Here is a 21,814-nt window from a genome sequence, read left to right on the forward strand (position 1 = left end):
CATCATCAGCTGCTAAGCAATGACCCTGCCATATTTCTCGTTCTGAATTACACTGCATTTCTAGAAACCTGTGTCTAGTCACTGCTGCAACTCCTTCATCCTTTCTTGTTCCTATGGCTCTGACCTCTGTCAAATGTTTGCTGAAAGCACGAAATAGGTGCTTTCATGTCTCTGCTGATCTCTGGGGCAGGAGAGTGGGAGGGAAGAGGGATCGCCTCCACCCCTGCATTGTCGCGCTTATGCGTCACAAAGGCCATTGAGCCAGTCTGGAAGGTGCAGAGGCTGGTGTTGGTGTCAGGCTTTCATTTCCAGTTAAAGAGGTAATACGTGTGTCTGTGTTATAGAGGGACAGTCTGGTCCTGTAATGAGATATAAGCTTACAGGAATACTAGACTAATTGTCCCAGCAAAGTGCTGAAAAAAATCATGTAGTAGCAAGCATAAATAAAAGATCTCACAGTCTCTTTCAATTAGTATTACCTGTATCACACATGAAATGTATACCGTGCCACATGAAGAAAAGCACATACAACTGGTGTGAGCAACAACTTCCAGCTCTTTAAGAAGTGGGAAACACATTTTTTGCTCAAATGGGGTTTGACTTAAACTAAAGGCACTTTGGCCAGCTGCTAAATTGTATTCTGAACTGGCATTTGCAGACATCTTATCACATCCAGATTGAGGCAGAAATTGGACAAAGATGTGAATGTCCATGGTCCATCTGAAAGCTATTCCTGTATTCACAGTAGAACTGTTGATATTTGAATTAGAGAAACACCCCCTCGCTCTGGTATGTTGTTTCACCCCTCCACCAGCAGCAATTTCGTTTTCCTGTAGTGACCCCCTCTTTCATGCTGCCTCTGCTCAGGCAGCAAGGGCTGAAGTGTGGGGGGACCCACTCATCACCTGTCACCTTCTCCAGCATGAGACGGACAATCTGTGAAAACCAGCATCACGCTCAGTGCAGCAGAAATGTAACCTACAAAACTTAGTTAAATTATTATGTGATACATATGTATACTTACATATATATATAATTTTCTCCTGGAAAAGAGCTGGCAAAGTATACCTGGGCAGAATAGCCATCTCAGCCTTCCTTTAAATTTTGTCTTGCAAATGTTTTAACGAGCAAAAGAGCCCACTGCTCCACCAAGCAGTGGTGAGGCAGAGGCTCTAGGCTGTGCTTTTGCTTGTGACTGATGGACTCTCAGACTTGAAACCAGGCATGAAACTTCTCTGAAACCCAGTTGTTGTGCCAATAAAACAGAGCAGTGAAAGATATCTCCCAAGGGCATAGTGAGGATTAATAAATAGTTGAAAGAGCTTGGAGATACTCAGCTGAAAGGTACTTGATACTGTCAAATAATTGTTATATTCATTATTCATTGATAAATAACTATTTGGACATTCCTTGGGAAAATGTGGGCATTTGAAAAGAGGCCAATAATATTCTTTACAGGAAAAGCAATGACCATAAATTTGAACATGCTTTATATAGGTTACTTCTGAAGAATGAAAATATATCTGTAGATTAAATTACTACATTTGTAGAGTATAAAAATAGGATATAGTCATAATCCTCCTTTGAGTAAAGCAGGCAAAAGAAAAAAAAAAGCCCCCAAAACAGCTGCTATGCAAAGTTTCTAGATGCAGAGTTCAATAAAACCTTGATGTATGTAGGATGTATAAGCAGAACTGAGCCTGGATATATTAATCTCCAAAACCCTTTATTTTGCAGCCAAAATATGCCTACATGGAGTAGGTTAAAAATATTTATACAAGGCAAAATTCCAAGGCGAGTGAACATCCTGTTGCCAAAGACATTTTGCGGACAACAATATATCATTTTACCACATACAGTAGTTACTGCTTTCACAGTGAAAGAATATGATAACATAGTTATATACACATGCAATTCAGAAATTATATTTGTGCCCACAAGTCGACTGAAGTGTCTCGTATGGCCATGCAGGAGACCAAATCCCACAAGTGACTGCAGATGCCCTCTTTCCAGGCTGTGGATAATTGTTTGAACTGCAGGGAAAAGCTGTGTAAGTCACAAAAGTGTCGTTTAGACATGATGGATGTCCTCAGTTGCTAGCTGTAGACTTGGGTTGAGTTGCCCTGCCACACCACAAATTTCCTGAATGAGCCTAGGCAATGCTTTAAGACCTTCACACCACCTTTGGAAACACTACTGGCATGACTGGCCAGAGTTCAAACTTCCTATGTCCCTCAGTAATTGCTTACAGAGACCAATGCAGAAGAACAAAACAAGGAGCATAAGAGTGGGTCAGACTAAACAACCACACATTCCAGAGTCCCGTATCTGATAGCAGGCTTTGAATAATTTTTATGCCATGAATGTGCCTGATCTCCTTGAACCCATTCCTGCATCCCAGGGAAAAGAGTTCTGCCATTTAACTTCTCACTGTTAGGTATATCCTAAATTTCTTTTGAATCTGCCGTAGGTTTATCTCATTTGGTGAAACTTACTTGAAAAAAATGGGAAACAGTGACCATCTGTTTCCAGTTCAGCTTCTCTGAGGGACATAATTGTACATACCTCTACAAGATCTTCCCCATGCTGAAGACACTAAGCCAAATTACTTGTTTCTTTGGTGGAAGTAGTTCCACATCAGTAACTTTCTTTATCTTCCTTCTGTCTTTTTTGCTAGGTTGCTATAACCTTTTAGAGATGACAGGATCAGAACACAATGTTCAAGATGCACATGCACCAAAGATTTATATCACGACGTAATGACACTTTCTGTGTGGTTTTTTTTTTTCCTTCTCTATTCCTTTCAAGAAATGCCTTCTGGTTTATATGTTGCTGTGATACAGGCCTTCTATGGGCTCAACCTCCCTCTGATGGCTCGTCTCTGTCTTCTTTGGCTGTAGAGGGAACTCAGGGAAATTGTTATCCTAAAGCATACACACCATAAGCACCCTGATTTAAGTTTCTAAAGTGAGGAGGAATTAATCCAGAATTCTGTTTCTCAGTTTGTTGAGCACAAACAAAAAGGATACTGTGAAAATTAGCCTGAGAGACACTCAAACAGTATTGTAACAGGATCATGTAAAATACGATTACTTACATTAAGTAGCCATACTTGAACTTAGCTAAATTTAAACGAATGTGATTATCTCCAGTTTTGGCACAACTATCCTACTTTTCCACCATTTTTATTGAGAAAAATAGAGGTGAGGCACATGGAAAATACTAGCATTAGACGGAGATGTCAAACATGCCTCCATAAATAGACATCTTGACTTCCTGCTTAACAAAAATATATTTGGAAAAAAAAAAAAAAACAAACCAAAAGGCAATAAAATCTGTCTTTTCTGCAAAATCTTAGGGGAAAACCCAAACAACTACTTTTGCTGTGCATTAAAGGTAATAGTTTTCATCCTGACACAGTGTTATTAATGATAAAGTTAACATAGTTTGGGTATTTTAGAATAGAATAGAATCATAGAATCGTTTAGGTTGGAAAAGACCTTTAAGATCATCCAGTCCAACCATTAACCTAACATTACCAAGTCCACACTAAACCAATTAAGGGTAGACTAGACTAAACCATATCCCAAAGTGCCATGTCTACCCATTTTTTTGAACGCTTCCAGGGATGGTGACACCACCATATTTTCATATTTTCCACATTTTCATGACTCATTTTGTAGAACAATCTCTTGGTGTTGCTTTTGATGTTTATTTTGAGTTTCATGAAGTTATTACAAGTTTATGAAAAGAAAGTAAGGAAAGTCCACTACTTGGAGATTTTTTCCATCTGAAAAGAGAGTATTTCTTAGATTAAAAAAAAAAAAAAAATTAATCCTTCTCTCATATTTCATTTTGAATGCTTTGGTTAAGTAAAGTTGAGAAATCATTCAGATCTTGAATTTTGAACTATTTGAAAAATAGTTTGAGAAGACATTTCAATACAAAGAAATGTAAAATGTCAAAATTTTCATTTCAAAGTGTGTATTCTCTTCATACTGTTTATATTTTTCAACACAAAATTGCAAAAAACAATTTGTTTTCCAAACATTTGCACTTTGTCAAGATTTATTTGTTGGTGCTTTTTTTGTTTGTTTGTTTTAAAACTCTTAGGCAAGCAGCTATAATCTGCACTAATTATAATGCCCCATTGTACAATAATTAGTCCTATTTTTTAACTCTACATACTCTGAACACGAACCTTATCTTAAGGAAACCAAAGCTACAAAATTGACCTTATAAAATAAATAAGTACCGGGGACTGTGCTGTTTTGTCACACAAAATAATAAACAACAACTGTCATCAATAGAGACAGGCATCCAAAATTATTTAAGCTGTTCCATGGTACCCATCACTGTCAATTTTTTTAGACGATTACACATTCCAAAAGCACTTAATTTACAGTGAAGGAAGACTGAACTCTGCTTTCTATCTTCACCAAGCTTTCAAGCAGAAACAAATACACAGGCCTCCCAAAACCTAAAACAGAAGTAATAAAGTACCAAAGAAAAGATGAGAACTTCTCCATTCCAAAATAAAATCTTGCTGCTATTGGCAGCTACTTTCCAGGACATCCTGTTTTGATTTTTCTATTTCATCTATTCTTCCTCTCTTTTCAAACCTGATCTGAAGCATCTTCATCCTTCCTTGTCTTGCTTAATTCACCTCTCTCTCACCATTTTCTGTTTTATTTGAAGTGAAATTGTTCTGCCACTGTTTTTCAAACACTTTCAGTAAAGAATTTACCTCGGAAATAACATGAAAGTGTTTTTTCTTAATTTCTTAGGAAAAAAATGGGATGTTTCAGCCAGTGAAGAAGCCCTTTGGAGGGTTCAGAGCATTCTGAAACCAACACCATTGAGCTACCTTCCTCATCTAGGCATACAAGTACCATACTTTTGTTAAAGTGATGTCCTGTTATGTGCTTTAGGCATAAGCTTGGCATCTCACTGCTTCAGGACTCTAGACATAGTGAAGTGACACTTAAACATTACCATTTGCTACACAGGCAAGACCTGATCCTGCAAACATTTATACATGCTAATTGGTAATTCTGATAGTCATAGGTTAATACAAATTTGCTCAAATGCATAAGTCCGGAAGAAAGGAAACATAACACAGAATTCTTTTCTTTTCCATCCAAATCTCTTTTCCTGAGCTACAAATTGTAGCAAATAATTGCTTACTTCTGCATTTCCCAAGACTTTTTCTTCTTCATTGTTGTTTGGTAATGACACTTTTTTATAGTAATGGTAAAAATATTTTGAATGCAGTATACATTAAGGCTGTTGATTGAAAACTACTTCAAGATACTTATGAATTGCTTTTGGTTTTGTTTTACCTCTCTTTGCACTCTATATTCCATAAGAAAAACGCGTGGCCTACTTTTTTTTTTTTTTTTTTAATTTTAAATAAAGCAAGCCCATTCTTTTCCAATCTGGCAAATAAAACTTAATAAAATTATATTCTTTGATCTCTACCTAACAAAGAACTGTATACTGTTAAATGAAGTGGAACTGCAGCTACACAGTTTGCTGTGGACACACACTCCTGGAATCAATTATCTATAGATTTTAGAGGAGCACAAAATTTACAGACTTTTCAAATGGGAACTGATGGTGAGCTAAAGGAAAAACACAGATGTTTCATAGTGGTGCAATGACAAGAAAGAGATCAATAAAACGCTATGAAGGAAAATTTTAAAGGAAATAATGCTTCCAGATTTATGTGTAATATTTCATTTGGCACCACTGGAGAAAATAATTGCATTATTTGCAGAGATAAATCTGTACATATTTTAAAATAGTTTCTGTGATGAGTTACTAAATAGTATGTAAATTTAATTGTAGTTTTAATATATCTAAGTATTAAGTAATTTTTATATAGAATCATAGAATCATAGAATCATTTAGGTTGGAAAAGACCTTTAAGATCATCCAGTCCAACCATTAAAAGCTGGAGATGCTGGGGGATGAACCCAGGGCCTCTTACATGCAAAGCAAGCGCTCTTCCGCTGAGCTACATCCCCCTAATATAACACATATTATTAATAAAGTGGTGATATAATGTCCAGTCACCACACAATGGGAATAGTACACCATTCTGCTAGAAAATGTGCAGTAACCACCAACAGTGATGGAAACTGCACTTTGCTGCAGTTGCAGCAAGAGCCATGCCATTTTGCTTTGCTGTACATTTAAAATTTACTAGTTATCATGGTGAAGAAAATCCTTGTAAGTTACTCTAGAACACCATCAGCAGATAACTTCTCTGAGTGAATGGTTTATAAATGAAGATCTGGCTGTGTAGCCATTTGATACCAGACATATTCATATCCACGTTCAGAAAATTGTCATCTGAACCTGGAAAATTGGACACAGGATTGCACAGGCTTCCTATGCATTCAGTCAAGAAAGAAAGAACCTCCAAAGATAGATTCATATTTGAACTGAGTTCAGGCTATGAAACTATGTATTAATTTGCAGGCAGATAATTCAGACATCTGCATCTGAGTTAAATTACCATAAGATCCTTTTGTGGTTGATGGAGACAAATAGGCATGCATAAGGCTTAACTAAGCAAACTAAGTCTGATTTTTAAGGCAGCAACTTCAGGATGAGCTGAACTGCACCCTAGAAGCACCTTTATCTCTCCACTGATTACAAAGACAGCCTAGATGACTGGCTCAGATGCTGACATTTATGCTGTAGACACCTACATTGGTCAAACAAGTCTTACAGGGTGCCTCTTCTTGTGATTCAATCCAGCTGAACAGTAGTCAGCTCCAAATCAGCAGCGTTAGTTGTAGTTGCACACTGAAACTGGACCCGATTCAATTTGAGTTGGTACAGGTCTTAGGCAGAGTTCGCAGCTTACTTCGAAGTCTTTCTAGGTGCATCCTTGGAGTATATGGGCAGAGCCTGATAACTAAGGCTTACAGCTTTTATAAATATAACATACATAAATCACATGCTTTTAAAAATTAGTAAAGATCTATTTGTTTTTCAGCCTAGTCTCCAGCTTGGTCATTGTGGATAAACTGTCTTCAGAATTTTCACTTAAAGCAGTATGGCTCTTTGGTAAGGCATCCAGAGTGATAGATGGAGACAAAAATAAGCCGTGGAAAATGGCAATGAAGGCTTGTACAACTGGCAGAATAGTGGAATTAGAAGCTGATATGAAGAAGCAGCGTTGCTGGTCATAAAGTTTAGTCTGGAGAGAAGTAGAACAAATAAAAGTTTTTTCAAGGAAAAGAGGGCGGGTATGGATTTAGGGCAACAATGGAGGAGGATGATTATAGCTGTCTCACTTTGAAGGTTCTGTAGGGAAGTCAAGTGTCTTTGGAGTGTCAAAGAGAAAGTACTCGAAGTAGATGAAATAGAAAATTATTAATATCTGGCAAAGGTATTTTGGGAGCACATTACAAGGAGAATGTAACAGATTTTCAATTGTAAAAGGATATGGCAACAGCCAAGGTGCAGATGAACTTCCTGTAACAGAGTGGTTTGCCTGAAAAATGCCATAGCACTGCAATCCTCTAACCCGCAGGCAACAGGCTGGTGAACCCTCATAAGTATAGGAAGTTTTGTCTTCCTATCTTTTTCTTCTGCTCCTTTTTGCAGCCTGTTAATCTTTACATTTTTGAGATAGATAAGTGAAGGTGAAGACCATTTCTATCAATGGATTTGCTGGCCATAGTGTTCCAAACTGAAAATGTAGCTGCTGTCTGTTACCTTCTGTCATATGTTCTCTTGATTTTATTCTAACATCTTTCTCCTCTCACGTGAATATTTCAGACTATTCTTACACATGCAGTTACATTTGGCAAAACTACAGGAATACCATAGGTCAGGGACCTATTACAAACAGTAAATACCAAGTACTTCATTCTAGTTGAGATAGCTTTCTTCTTATGATGCATACCTCCTGGAATTGGGAAGGTCTAGTTCCAGCTGTTACCTTTTCCATAACACCCTGAAATCCAAGAAATAGGAGCCCTGCAGTCATGAACTATTTAGGTTAAAGATAATGAAACCGCAGTTCTGGCAAGTGCCTTGACCGTGAGACCATCATACCATCCTAGGCAACCATCATATCCATTCCCTTGCTTGAGTGAGAGTTGCTGCAAAAGTTACATGTTACTGTGGAGAACACGAACAAGAGCCTAGCTCTGTCTCTGGTTATCCACCAATAAAAGCAACTTCTGTCTAAGTGTAATTAAAATTAAGCACTTATAATTCTTTCATTTTGGTACAGATGAATTAAAGAATTCAGGTGCCTACAAGGCTAGACAGCTCTAGGAACTAATTTGTTCTCTGTGTTTGAACAGATTTCATGACGTGGCCTGAGTGCCACCCCTGATGAAGTGGAAGTGGAAATTAGCAGGAGTGGAAAAATCAGAGTGATGTTTAAAGCCATGGCTCCTGTTTACAGCACAAGCATGTGCCAAGCACAGCTGCACTCAACATTTATCAGCAAAAAAGAGACCTCCAGCTGTCTTGTTGACAGGTACTAACCTTGCATCGCTCTGTCTCAGTAACAGATTGTACTTATGATCTGAAATAAAGTATCCTTTTATACCCCTGTAGTCACCCACCCTTTCTGCCTTTTTCTCATCAGTATTTACATATACAGTCAGTAATTTAGTGCTCGTGCAACTGTGCAACCAATAACACTAGATAGCACTGTTTCTTTTAAGATCTTCCCTACAGATCTTGGGTTGAAACTTAATCCTGACCTAACGTTGCCCTCCTCTTCTAGAAGTGGGACGGTATTTGAAAATATGATGGTACTATGAAAGCCTGTAGAGGTGAGAATGGGGACATTTAAGCTAAAGTGTTTGATCTTTGCACCCGGAGTTAAGCATCATTTAGACAGCAAAGTGGCTTAATTTTCAGAAGGCCAGACTGACCACAAATGTACTGGGTAATTAAGATCCCAACAGTCCATTTAAGTAACTTAATAATGTTATCCCTGATATACTGAGTAGGCCTCTGGCTCACAAATCAATGGCACAGCCAGAAGGAGATCCCAGAGCATGTAACTCCCCCTCCAGTGCTCTCATTGTTAAGCAATGAGTCAAGTTTAAACCTTCACAGATATTTTGTGGATAGAACTGGTAACCTCCAGCAGCAGGTGGGGTCAACACACAGGCATGCCCTCACCAGGGACCTCCTAAGTAATATCAGATCTGCCTGCACCTTCGTTCCCTGTGCAACTTCCCAGGTTTTGACTGTCTCACAGAGAGAGTCAAATCCAGCCTCAACCCAGTAGTGGCAGTAACATGAGCTCCCCCCAGGACCAAATTTTCTGATCACACACTCAAAAATATCTATGTGAACAATCCCCCTTTTAATGTTATTTCTGTATAAATTATGCACTGCTCCTTTCCAGCCAACTTTTTTTTATCAGCAAAAGTTATTTGGTAACGTTTTTGTTTTCATACTGAGTTTTGATTAAAGAGGAGAAAAAAAAAAGAGCCTCATTTCATTTTCACAGTATCTCTCAGCAGAGCAAGCACTCCTGTTTCTACTGTGGGATTTTGTTTTTCTCTACAGTATGTCTTGACAAATAGCCCTCTCTGATTACTGTGCTTGCAGAAGATTTCATTATGGTTTTGATAACATGCCACAATCTTTAAGTTTCTGTTTGATATAAAGAGTCTGTCCCTGAACAGTAATCACAAGAGAGTGGGGAATATTGAGTGTTAGAGTTTCCATATTTTATGAGCTGCCAAAATAAATGATTTAGGGCAGAGAAGCCTGTATTAGTAGCAGATCTCCAGCTTCAATAAGGCCAGAAACAGTGCTGACGAGTAGGCCAGTTTGTGGGAACTTATTTTTAGGGCTATTGTTATGATTTCAGTCTTTAGGGCCCAGATTCGCAGGTGGTTTGAGTGGATCTAGTTGCATTGTCTTCTGTGCAACTGTGAACTCTCCACTAGCTGATGATTCTCTCCCTAGCCCACGCCTTTCTAAGCATCTGGTGCCAATGAGACAAGCCTCTTCCGGACATCTCCAAAATCTGCATCATACCACTGCCCAACACAAGTGGCATTTTAATTATTTGCAGTACTTCTTGGGGTCTTTCTGATCCTTGCTATGTTAATTCTGTATCTGACTGTAGAAGTTGTATCAGTCAAAGGGGAGTCAAGTTAGTTTTAAACTTTGGCTGGCTGCAAAAGAGGAGTAATACACCAGAGATCAAAGGGAAATATTTTCCAAGGATCTCATCCAAGGGAACTCCTCTTGGATGAAAATATTCCAAGGGCCACACAGACTGAAAAAAGTCTCTCCAGAGGCCAGAACTGCCCATTTTCAGAATCTTTGTGTTAACAACTTCCAATTCCCTGTTTGAGCAAACTTCTCTGGTGGTTCCTGTTTCACTGTATTGTTTATTATCTGTCTACTTGGGAAATCATATGTGGGTAGTGTTTCCCACCACATTAATTTTCTTATATGTATCTTAAAAAGTAACACTGAACTGCTCCCTGTGTCTGAGATACAAGGTTGTGTGAAGTTGTCTTTCTGGGAAGTTACTGAATTCTGAGTAAAAGTCTTGGTCACATTTGTCCAATCAGTGGAGTTTCACTAGAAGTGAATTCAATAAGTGAATTCAGATGATAGGATGTTATCTCAGCAGGATTGTCATCACTTTTTTTTTTCTTTCTTTTTTTTTTCTTAATGGAGAATTTAAATGCATCTATAATCAGAGAAAAGGACAGTGTAGCATGTCTGTAGTCATGCCCAAGTTCTGTATAAATTGGGACTGAGTTAGGATATTGGCGCCTAAATTCCAGATTGTGGCCAGATTCTGTACTCCACTACCTTCTACCACAAGCCAGAGAGTGCCTGAAGGACTGCAGTTTGCTGAATTCATTCCCAATTAGTCATGGTGATTCCCATTTTTTGCATACTGGACTGATGGGTAAAGACCTTGCCCAGGAAATAGCATCCCACGGGCAGTGTCCTTTTCATTAGTTTACTGAATCTACATCAGATGGAAGGAAGGAAGGAAGGAAGGAAGGAAGGAAGGAAGGAAGGAAGGAAGGAAGGAAGGAAGGAAGGAAGGAAGGATTTATTTAGATTGGTCATTGTCATTGCTGTAAAGGATGTAGGACATAACAATCAAGTGAAATCCATTGTCTGCTGTGTTATTGTCTTAAGCGATAAAGGTTTTGCAAGTCACATTAGCTTGGTGATTAACTACACAATCCTGTGTAGTCCTGCTATTTTCAAATTACACTTTCAAAGATCCTTGACTATTTTAAAGAGTTTACTGAGGTAATTTTTACATAGTTACATATCCTGAGAGGAAATTTTCTGAACTTGAATTTGACCTTTCTAAGATGTTGAAGGGGAGGGGAGGGGAGGAGGGGGAGAGGAAGGGAAGTAAAGGGAAGGGAAGGAAAAATAATAAATCACAGAATCAAGGAAACACGGAAAATAGAAGTGGTCCCTGGAGGTCATCTAGAACAATCTCCTGATTAAAGCAGGACTATAACAAGTAGATCAGACCAGCTGAGGCTAAGCCCAGCTGAATCTTGAAACCCTTCGAGGACAGACCTTCCACCTGGATGTGGGTTCCAGTGTTGCACTAGTCTTCTACTAAAGGATTTTCTCCTAATGTCCAAGGTGAACCTCCCAAGCTGCAACATTTTGCTCTTGCCCCTTGTTAAATCATCTCTTACTCCTGAGAATATTTTGGCCCCATTGTCTTTATAACTATCCTTCAAATAGTTGTAGGCTGCTGTTAAATCACCCCTTTGCTTCCACACCACTGCTGAACAGAGGAGTAACTTCCGTCCTTCCTCTGGCCACACTCTTAACGTAACCCATTATGCAGTTTCCTGTACTTGCACCTTGATGGCAGTTAGTCTAACTGGTGGTCCCTAGATGCCCAAGGTCCTTTTCAACAAGGTTGCTATTCAGACAGTTGACTCCCTGAGCTGTGTTTGCTCTGCTCCAGGTATAAACCTTTGCATTTCTCCTTGCTGAACTTCATGACACTGCTGTTAGCCTAATCCTCAAGTTTCTTGGGATTGGCTTGAATTGGCTTGAATCTCTACTGTTGTAGACCATATCAAACCCTGCCTTCTAATTAAGTACTGTCCACACATTTGACAAGGGTGAACTCTGTGTCATCATCCAGATCATCAATAAAGATACTGAACAGTGCTGGTCCTAGTATCAGCTCCTGGGCTGCTCTGCTTGTTGCTGGCTGCCAATCTGATGCTGAGCCACTAATTAGAATTAGGTGCTTTGGGCAATTTTCAACCCATCATGCAGACAGTATGTCCAGTCCAGATTTCCTCAACCTACACATCAAAATACTGTGGGGGATGGTGTCAACAGTTTTACAGAAGTCAGAGTGTGTTACACGTTATCTGCACAGACACTCATTTCTTCATCAAAAGCACTTGGGCTGGTGGAGTGTGATCTGCTGATGCTGACTGTTCCTGATTATCTTCCTGTCCTTCATGCTTGTGGAAGTAGTGGTAATGCGGTGGTGGTGGAGGGGGTGGAAGGTTCCTCTGGTGGAATAGGCTTCAGTCAAATGATACACCAAAATGTTTTACCACTCAGTGCAAATGCTTAAGTATGACTGTGCATTAAACCAGTGCTAGTGTTTGTGATTCCAAATAATTCAGCTCCTGAGACTTTACTCCTTAGCAGAGAATCATTACTGCTGAAGGTTTGATTCTTCTTGACTTTGAAAGAATATAAGGGTAGAAGAATATTTATAATTATAGAAAAAAATATATTTTTAACAAATACAGTTTGTTCTTGGCACCAAACTAAGCTGTCTCTTACAGTACCTGCTTCTTCCTTTATCATACACTTTTCTCCTATTCTTTGTCTCATGCTCTTTGATAAACTATTTTAAATATTAATGTTATTAAATATCACTCCTGGACACAAGTCAGGATGAATAGCTCATTTCACATCTCCCACAGTTGTTGTTTTAGGGTTTCCATAAACTCAGCTAGACATCAATGTATCAGTTACATTTGGGCCATATGTTCAAGACTTCCTTTAAAGCATTAGGACTAGCATCTCATATTTTATGCTGTTCAGTGTATTATAATGTAATGTAAAAAATAAATATGAAAATCAAAATTAAAAGGATTTTGGTTTTGGTCAAACTGAAACCTTTCAATTGACCCCAAATTAATTTCATCTTGCAATTTCCCTTTAGAGAATTTTTGAAATTTTCAAGTGGGGAACAAAGCCAAGGTTTTAAATCCTTTGTGAAAAAGATTTTTCATTCCCTGCAGAGCTGTAAAATTCAAGTAACAAACGTGTATGTGTTTTATCCCCTCCTAAATCACATGTCAGCTTCCTGCAGGCAAATGCCAGCAGTTCCTGTCAAAGGTATAAGGTATAAAACTGTTCTGGTAGGAGCTGAGCTTCAGAGACTTCCTGGCTAACATGGGGATTGTAAAAAATCCAAAATAGATTGGGAGAGAAGTCTGTATTCTTGTGAAACATGGAAGCTCTGCTCCAAGATCAGAGGTGATTTTTAAAGGGTCAGGATCTTCTGGTTTGTTAGAATGGCCTTAGGCTTTTCTTTGGAGAGATACAGCTTGAAGAAGAGGGTGTTAAGGTAATAAAAATAACTCCAGTTACAGGATTCTTCAGCTGGAGCTTTCAGAAAATTTTGAGAGAAATATGTGTCCTCACTGGAGCTCACACAAGACCTATGAGTAGATAATGGATAAGGTTAGAAAAGATCATTTTTCAGGAAAAAAATCCAAACAATTTCAGAGAAGGAACTGAAGCCACAGAGATAATAAAAAACTAAATAATATTTGATTATCTGTGCCAAGCTGTCTGAGAAAGTCCCTGGTTTAGATGAGTATAAATCAGAAGACCTGCAGAATGAGGAAGGGTTGCTTTAGAAGTTGTCTTTGAAAGAGACAGAGGCATTCTTAAATTAAGCAAATGAGGATATATTCAGTGGTTCACTCAAAGTCACAGCAGATACAAATAATAGAAAAATACTACTCTATCTAGTGTATCTTCTGGCCTGTGCTGGGTTTTTCTCCACAGTTTAGCTTCTTATTTTGATCTTTATGAAGTTAAAGGTTCCAAAGAAGTGTACACAATGATGGATGTTATTTTGAAGACTATTCCATAAGTAAGTCTATAGAATGTTTTTATCAGTGAGGGAGCTTTTTTGAGCTTAATCCTAAGGGCTTGTTTACCCTAAAATGTAGCATCTGCAATAAATATAAATTGATTCACTCTAATAATTTCAAGTCCTGTGCAACTGCTTCTTTTAGCTGTAGACCTGAATTTTCTTTCATTTCAGTTGGCGTATACAAACGTCCAGCCTAGATATCCAACGTCCAGTAAGTTACCTATGTTAGCTGTGGAACAAGGGCACCCATGGGTGCAGTGGTTGACCTGCCAGAAATCCACACCCTAGCTCACTTCACTGCAGCTTACACCAGTGACTTGAGCCCATTTCTGTGAGAAATTAATGGAAGCCACTGAAATCAAAGGAAGGAATCAAATTTTTGTGTATACTCCTGCTTAATTCACAGTCTTTAAAACTATTTTAATTAAACTCATATAAATTGGCTCCTAGCCATAGCTTACTTTTTCTTTTAATTGAATAACAATATTCAATATTTAATAACAATTAAATAATTGTTATTTTCTATGTACCACACTATACACATTTTTTCTCTGAATAGATATTCCCTTTCTTCACCTACATTCTTTTGAAATCTTGTAGACTTGCTTTGCGTCCCCAGCATATGGGACTGACATCCTGATTAATCTCTAGCTCTTGCTAGTTTGCTGTTGCTTGGCAGTGCAATCCTGATACTAAAGTCCATTTTTTTAAAATCAGTTACATGAGGTTGAGGACGCAGAGACAAGTAGTTCCTGGAGTTTCATTAGTGAAACAACCTTTTCCAGCATTAGTCAATTATTCAGAGCAGCAAAAATGAATACTATCTGCAAAGAGTTGCAGAAGGATGGTTCTTATACTACTAAATCAATAATAATAGTAATAGTTTAATGGTAATAAAATGGCATATACATTTAATTGTTCATAAATGCACCATCATACATCTATGGAAAGCAATCTTGATAACACCTATAATATTATCTAATAATATCTCCCCACCTCATACTGCCTTGTGATACAAGTTTAGGTCTTTCTGGTTTTCTCTTAAGGCCAGTAACTTTCTTGTAATTTGGTATTTTTCAAACAAAGACAAGATTACATGGAACCTAGTTTGAATAGCAGCTATGGCCTGTAGGTGGTCAGGGCTATCAGATGGTCAGGCTGTTTAAGAAAATGTTTAGCAGTCAGCAAACGTAAAAGGTTTCAAAATGAAGATCATCACAGCCAATTAAAATACACAGCTGTCACATTTAATTCTGGCATAATCAAGAAAAAAGAGTATTATCTTCCTAACTGAGGTGTTTTTAACATATTTTAGACACTTACAGTGTTTCCAGTACATTTCAGGCTCACGTTATATCTAATGTGCATTATCTTTCCCAGGTTTCTGTCAGAATTATTGAATTCTTGGTTAATTATCAACATTTGTATGATTTTCTTCCCTGTGGGTTCCCCCCCCCCCCCCCCCAATTTTCTTGCCTTTTACTCTATCATGTCTCTCTAAGCATTCTCTGTCCTTAAAAAAATTGCACATCTTCCCAATTAGCCTCTGAAGTGCATACCTGTTTTAACAATGTGAGAAATCCCACTGACGTTAAAGGAGTGGCTTACATGCTCAGAACAGGGCACACAATTAAATATGGTGCTGAACTAGGGTTTTAGTACTAAGCTCTAGACAAATCCCTTCTTGGAGCCTTCTGTCCTTGTAAAAGACATTTCTGCCATCGACTCTCTTGGCCCCTCCTTCCTTGGCTCCGGCCGGGAGGCTCCCATCTCTGCAGCTTCGCTGGGAGAGCTGATGTCCTGTCCCGGCATCAGGCAGTGCCTATGGGGACAGGTCAGCCAAACACCACAAACTGCTGAAGCTGATGGTGGCAACCATCTCTACCAGCCCCACTGCCTTGGGACGGGGCTGCCTACCATGCCCTGGCTCCCTTTCCTCAGGCACTAATGTAGAAATGAAACTGGGAAAAGACCTAACACTTACGGAGCTCAATACAAAAGTGATTTAAGGTACAGCGTGCAGTGTGCCAGGAAACACTTCATTACGATTGTAGGTGTTACCCAAAGAGCGCTAGTGTGTTTAGCATTTTAGATTTTCTACCCTATAACACATGACACAAAGTTTATGCTCCACGTGCTTATGTCAGAAAAGGTGTTAGAAGTAGAAAAATAGGGAAGGAATTAAAAAGAACAATCAAAGTGCTCGGTGCACTCAGGTTCATAAATAGCTTCTCCAAAGTAATATCTTTTTAGAATATGAATCAGGAAAAGACTATTTACTTCTCTGTGAGCCAACGGAGCAGAAGTGATTCATTTGACATGACCGAAACATTAGACATCTGTAGGATGGTCAGCAAACATTCTGCTCCTATATATTCAGTATCAAACGGCCATTGGCAGAAACAAAATTGAAAAGTAAAGTTTGTTTATTTTGGGGACAACTCATTGTATTTTTTCCAACAGTTCTTCCTACTGTAAGCTAACCTGCATTTGTTTAGGGCCAGGGCCATCACTGTAAATTATGTCCCACAAAGCAAGAGATGGAACAAATTAATATGGAAAGGTTTTATTTTTAAAACAATGAATGGCCACAATGAACAACAAAAAGATCTCATTATAAACTGGAATGATGAATAAGTTGCACACACATAGGATCCCCTTCCAAGAAAGGAAGGTCAAATAGTTAAAGGAATTTTGAAACTTTGACTGCGATCTATGTGATTACTCAATATTTCTCTCATCAGTTGTTATAAACGTATATATAAGGATGAAAAGCTCATTTAAGGCAGGAAGGATAGCCTGCTGGAAATGGCACAGCATTTGAATTTAGGAGTAGTGCTGTCTAAATAACTAATCTTTCCACTCTCTGGCTAAACTAAGAAAAAAAAAAAATTGTTTCAGGTCAACCCAAAATGACTTTTTTGTTGTTTTTGCCAAAATGAAAATGAAAGAAAAGATATTTCAGTTCTGATCAAATTAAACACACTGTTTGACTTAAAATACTTCATTTAGCTTACAGGTTTTTTTCTTTCATTTAAATTTTACATTAGGTTTAGGTAATTTTACTCTCAAAATATGTTAAAGTGAAAAAACTGAACTCTATTTTTCTAAAAAGGGGTAAAAATAATGTGTGCAATTCTTATGTCAACAACAGGCTTTATTTGTGATTTGCATCAATTGTTAGCTGTATACTGCAGTTTTCCTACATCAAGAAAGTCTTTTAGAACCTCTTGATGTTCTAGGGACATAGCAAAAATTAAATCTGATGACCAGGGTAAATAGTCTAACATTTGAAAGAGACGAGGAATTAGGCAGATATACATAATTGGTAAGACCTAACAATATCTTTCAGTTAAGAAGATTTTTTTAGCAACCTGTCAATGGTGATTTAAATTGTGAATCCTCCAAAGAGTCGCCAACGTTATGATGTCTGGAGTGTACTGTAGCCAGTGGGAATAGACCGCATTTATAACTGTTGAGGATGAATCCTCACTTCTTTTTAGATCTACCTCTATTAAAGGAGCTCCTTGAATACATATGATTTCACCTCTGCCTTTCTGCTGTTTTCATGATGAAAAGAATTAGCAAATACAAGGAATGTGTCTGGGAAACAGGCAGACCTGCCCTGCCAACATGGTACAAATTTGTTTCCAATCCAGTGGCAAATTATTCTCTTCTAAAAAAGAGGGAGGGGGGACCATTTCTTTCAGAGGGAGAAAAAAAAAAGAATTAATAAATATTTTGCAGAAGGTGAACTTAAAGGTCCTGACGCAAATCCTGAACAAATTACAGGGAAGCAGAACCAGCTGGTGGGAGAATATCTCTGCAGTAAGCACACTGCCTTGACCCGGCCTGCCAGCACTCTTCAGTTCCCAGCTTTACCGTTTCTAAACACCTTGGCAAAAGAATAGGCAGAATGTGTTGCATTTATTCAAGAAAAACAAGAGGAGATCCAAGTTCTTTTATGAGAGAACCTGAAGAGGACCTTGGGGTTTCTATGCCAGGTCACTCTTTGTGCTCTAAAAAGCTCAGCAAAGGCAGTTTGTTAAAGGGAAGCTTAGGAGAGAGGGGCGAATGCAGAGTGGTCTCATAAGAAGTGTAGATTATGATGCAAAGCTCATGAACACAGGAACAGCAGTGGTATGAGCAGAGCTCACGCTTCTTATTATCTGCTACACCATTAATGTACAGTGATTCTGTGCATGCTGTAACATGGTATGGGGAGAATTTGTCTTTGGTTTTTGTTATTTTGGCTTAGTTTTGTTTTTAAATCACTGTCTCAGATAACCTGTAGGAGGCATCCTGGCCAGCATTTCCCTCTGAGAGAGGGAGACCTTTTCCAGAGGGCTCTCTAAGGGCACACACCCCTGCAGGTGCAGCTCTGGGGAGATGTCTCACAGTGGCATGTAAGTGGCTAAGAGCTGCATGTGTCCCATTACTCCTTTACTCCATTCTCTGTGGCCAGCCTCCTAGACATTAAATTTCTTATCCATCTGTTGGGTGTTGCCTATGTAATTTTTGGAAGGATGTCTTAACGTTTGGTCATATAACATCAGCATGACTGATCCCTGGCTTGGATGGAGCTCAGATCCTACCAAAACCGAAATATTAAGTAATGATTTTTACTTTATATAGAACAGAGAACATAGATCAAGTGAAAGAAAGAGAGTGAGACAGAAGGGGGGAAGGTTGTATTAGTGGAAGGATCTTTACTGTAGCAGGCTATTCAGTAAGTGAAATCTGGAACTGCATGAGTACTGGTTTTTACAAGTTGAAGTATTGAGTAATTAAGGATTCTTGAGACCTTCAGGTCCAAATGGATGGTTTTCTAGGAAAGATGCAGTAGTTCATCCAGAAACTGCTGGCTCACTGCAGGACTCCTCTGGCAAGATGCTGTGACCTGCAATCTGAGGGAGCCAGATTAAATCCTCAAAATGGTCCCTCATGTTCTTCAAACATATGAGTCTGAATACTCCAGCTCCGTTTACAAACAGTTAATGGGTGGTTAGTAAATTTTTCACAGGGCGTCAATAAAAGGCTAATCAGTCCTTATAGTAACAGTACGATTCTATAACAGCTTCTGTTGATGCACTCTCTCTAATGCGGCTTGTAAATCCTTTGTTAAAGCAGTCTTTATATAAAGTGTTACAATGACAATAATAATCCGAATGTGCAACCAATTCTCCCTCCTGCGCTGCCAGCAATGCTGATAATGAGCTAACAGAAGCGCTGCTGATTACTGCAATGAAGCCTGCAGGGAGCAAAACCCTAAAGGCTTTTATTAGCAACACCAAGACACACTGCTGTTTCATTCCAAACCAAAATGAATCACCTTTTCTATTTCTGGACTGGAATATCCATTGTTTGCATTGCAATACGTTGCACAGTATGGTACAAAAGTGCTACCCATGCTATTAGTCAGCTCCGAGTATTCTTCTGAGTTTTATCCAGGCAGTTAACCTTTTTTTTTCCTTCAAAATGGGAAATATAAGCTTGGGGACTTCAGATAGGGCAACCTTACCTACTGTTGTCTTTTCTGAACAGGTAAAATGCTTTGGAAGACTTGAGAGCACTGGAAAACAGAATCCTGTGTGCCAGGTAGAGCAATGGTGTCACAAAGGTCTCACTGGCAACCTGATCCCTACTTTGGAGTAACTATTTTGTGAGAAAAGGAGAGCCTAATTCACTGTTTGACCTATATGTTGAGGCAGCAAACAAGAACTCCAGCAGGAGGGTAGAGTTGAGAAGTCTTAGATGTTCTTTTTAATATATGTTAATGATGTAAAATATCAGTTTGGATCCTTTACTCATTTCATAAAGGCTGTAAATGACACAGAAGTAATTCAAGTCCCTATTTGCTATAAATTTAGACTCAGAATAAAGACGTGAGGTAAACACCGTTGAATCGGTTTCTTGTACAGCAAGCTCTCTTCAAAAAAACAGAAGCCACATCCAGCACAGTACTGCACGCTCACAGTTCCCCTTGGCTTGCATAGAAGCTGTTAATTGCCCAACACCTCCGAAAATCAGGTCTGAACTGTCTCTGGCTGGGACCCAACAGATAAATATATAGATACAGTCCCAAATGTGAGGGACTCATGAAAACCTTGGGGTCTGGAAGTGAAAATCACAGTATCTTCTCCCTGTGCCTCTGCTGCGCACCTTAAAAACAAGCCATGTAAAGTTTAAAAACAAGAGGGGGGCAGGGGGAGCCCCTGCTGCTGGCTTTTTAGGTGCTGTTGAAATAGCGCCAACAGAGCAGCATCGGGGATCTTCAAGAAGCCAAAGTGTTATTAATTACTATTATATTTATGTGCTAATGCTGGTAATCTTAAGTAACTGTTTGTGAGAATGTTTCAGGCTGGCTGAATCCAGAAGTATTGTGTGGATGCAGTAACTGTCAAGAATATGAGCTGTGGAGCAACAAAAGCCACCTGCATTGCTCATGAAGGTCTGGAACCAAAGTACCGGAAAGACGGGGTTACATGCCAAGAAAAGAAAAATCCATTTTGTATGTTCTACATATGGACCGAGGCATGAGGCCCATAAAGATGAAAAGCTGCCGCTAATTTTAGTGGGATGTTTCTATGACTAATGGGCCGTGTCAGTTATAGGTCCTCTGGATGCGCCACAGTGCCTGCTTGGAACTGAAGAAGAAATGTTTGATTCCCAGATGGACACCCTGGAAAACTGACATTCCCACGAGCAGTTGTGTACCTTTAAAACGATGCTGTAGCAATGGTGATGAAAATAAAATACAGTCAGATCCTGTGCTTTCATGGCTGGAGGCAGTAATCAGTGAATCGTCACATTGCCAGAGCTGACTTCATTTGCACTTTGGCAAATCTGTGCAGCAAATCTGAAATCCAGGTAGTATTATTTTCAGTCAAAATTCCAGTGACTGACATCTCTTGCTACTTTTCAAGTAGCCCCTAGTGACTCGCCAATGCTAAAGGACTTTGCCATATTTGCGGGAGCACAGCCACTAAAAATAGTCAAGCATGTGCCTACAAGATGGCTTAGTCTGCACAGGGTTATAAAACATACACTGGACATGTGATTTGCTTTGCTGTCGCATTTTCTGAGTTGTGAGCAGCAGGCTGCCAAAATAGAACTCGTTTGGTGATTTCTTCAGAGCTGTAAGCTTAAAACTGGTTTTTCTGTTCTTAATTTATGTCATGGAGTCTCAACAGCAATTTAATTTGAAGCCTCAGAGTGGGGGAAAGCCAGCTACTGATGTCTGCAGGCTGGTTGAATGCGTGCTGGCAGAGGACTGGAGTCAGAAGCTGTGCTGGTAACTGCTTCAAAGAAGTGGCTGCTCAATACTCAGATAGTCTGATCGTTTTCTTTCAGCAGGTGACATAAGAACCGGAGCAGAATTCTAGAAATGCAGATGGGAGCACCTGGATACTGTACCTCAGAGTTACATGGCCAACTTGGTATAAATAAACAACATAATACATACTACTGTGGTAGTTGAAAATGCAGCAAAAACATTTTCACCTCCAGAGAAATAGTTTATTTCTTTCCAGACTTATATTTGAAAATGTAGAAAGGGGCTCAAACACTTTGACCTTTAGAAAATTTAAAGGAAACCTTTAGTTTGAAAGAATTTTGTTGTTAAAAATGATTTAGTAATTTTTTTTTTCTTTCTTTCCTCTGTGCTCCTTA

At 38.9% G+C, this 21,814-nt stretch overlaps 1 non-coding gene across 1 annotated transcript; it reads right to left on the reverse strand.

The window, feature by feature from the left end:
- Positions 1–5,957: 5,957 nt before the first annotated feature.
- On the reverse strand, positions 5,958–6,029 carry TRNAA-UGC (transfer RNA alanine (anticodon UGC)). Its single transcript has one exon. It is a non-coding gene; the product is annotated as a tRNA-Ala (tRNA).
- Positions 6,030–21,814: the final 15,785 nt, after the last annotated feature.

This window comes from Pelecanus crispus, chromosome 3, assembly GCF_030463565.1.
Source record: "Pelecanus crispus isolate bPelCri1 chromosome 3, bPelCri1.pri, whole genome shotgun sequence".
Lineage (NCBI taxonomy): Eukaryota > Metazoa > Chordata > Aves > Pelecaniformes > Pelecanidae > Pelecanus > Pelecanus crispus.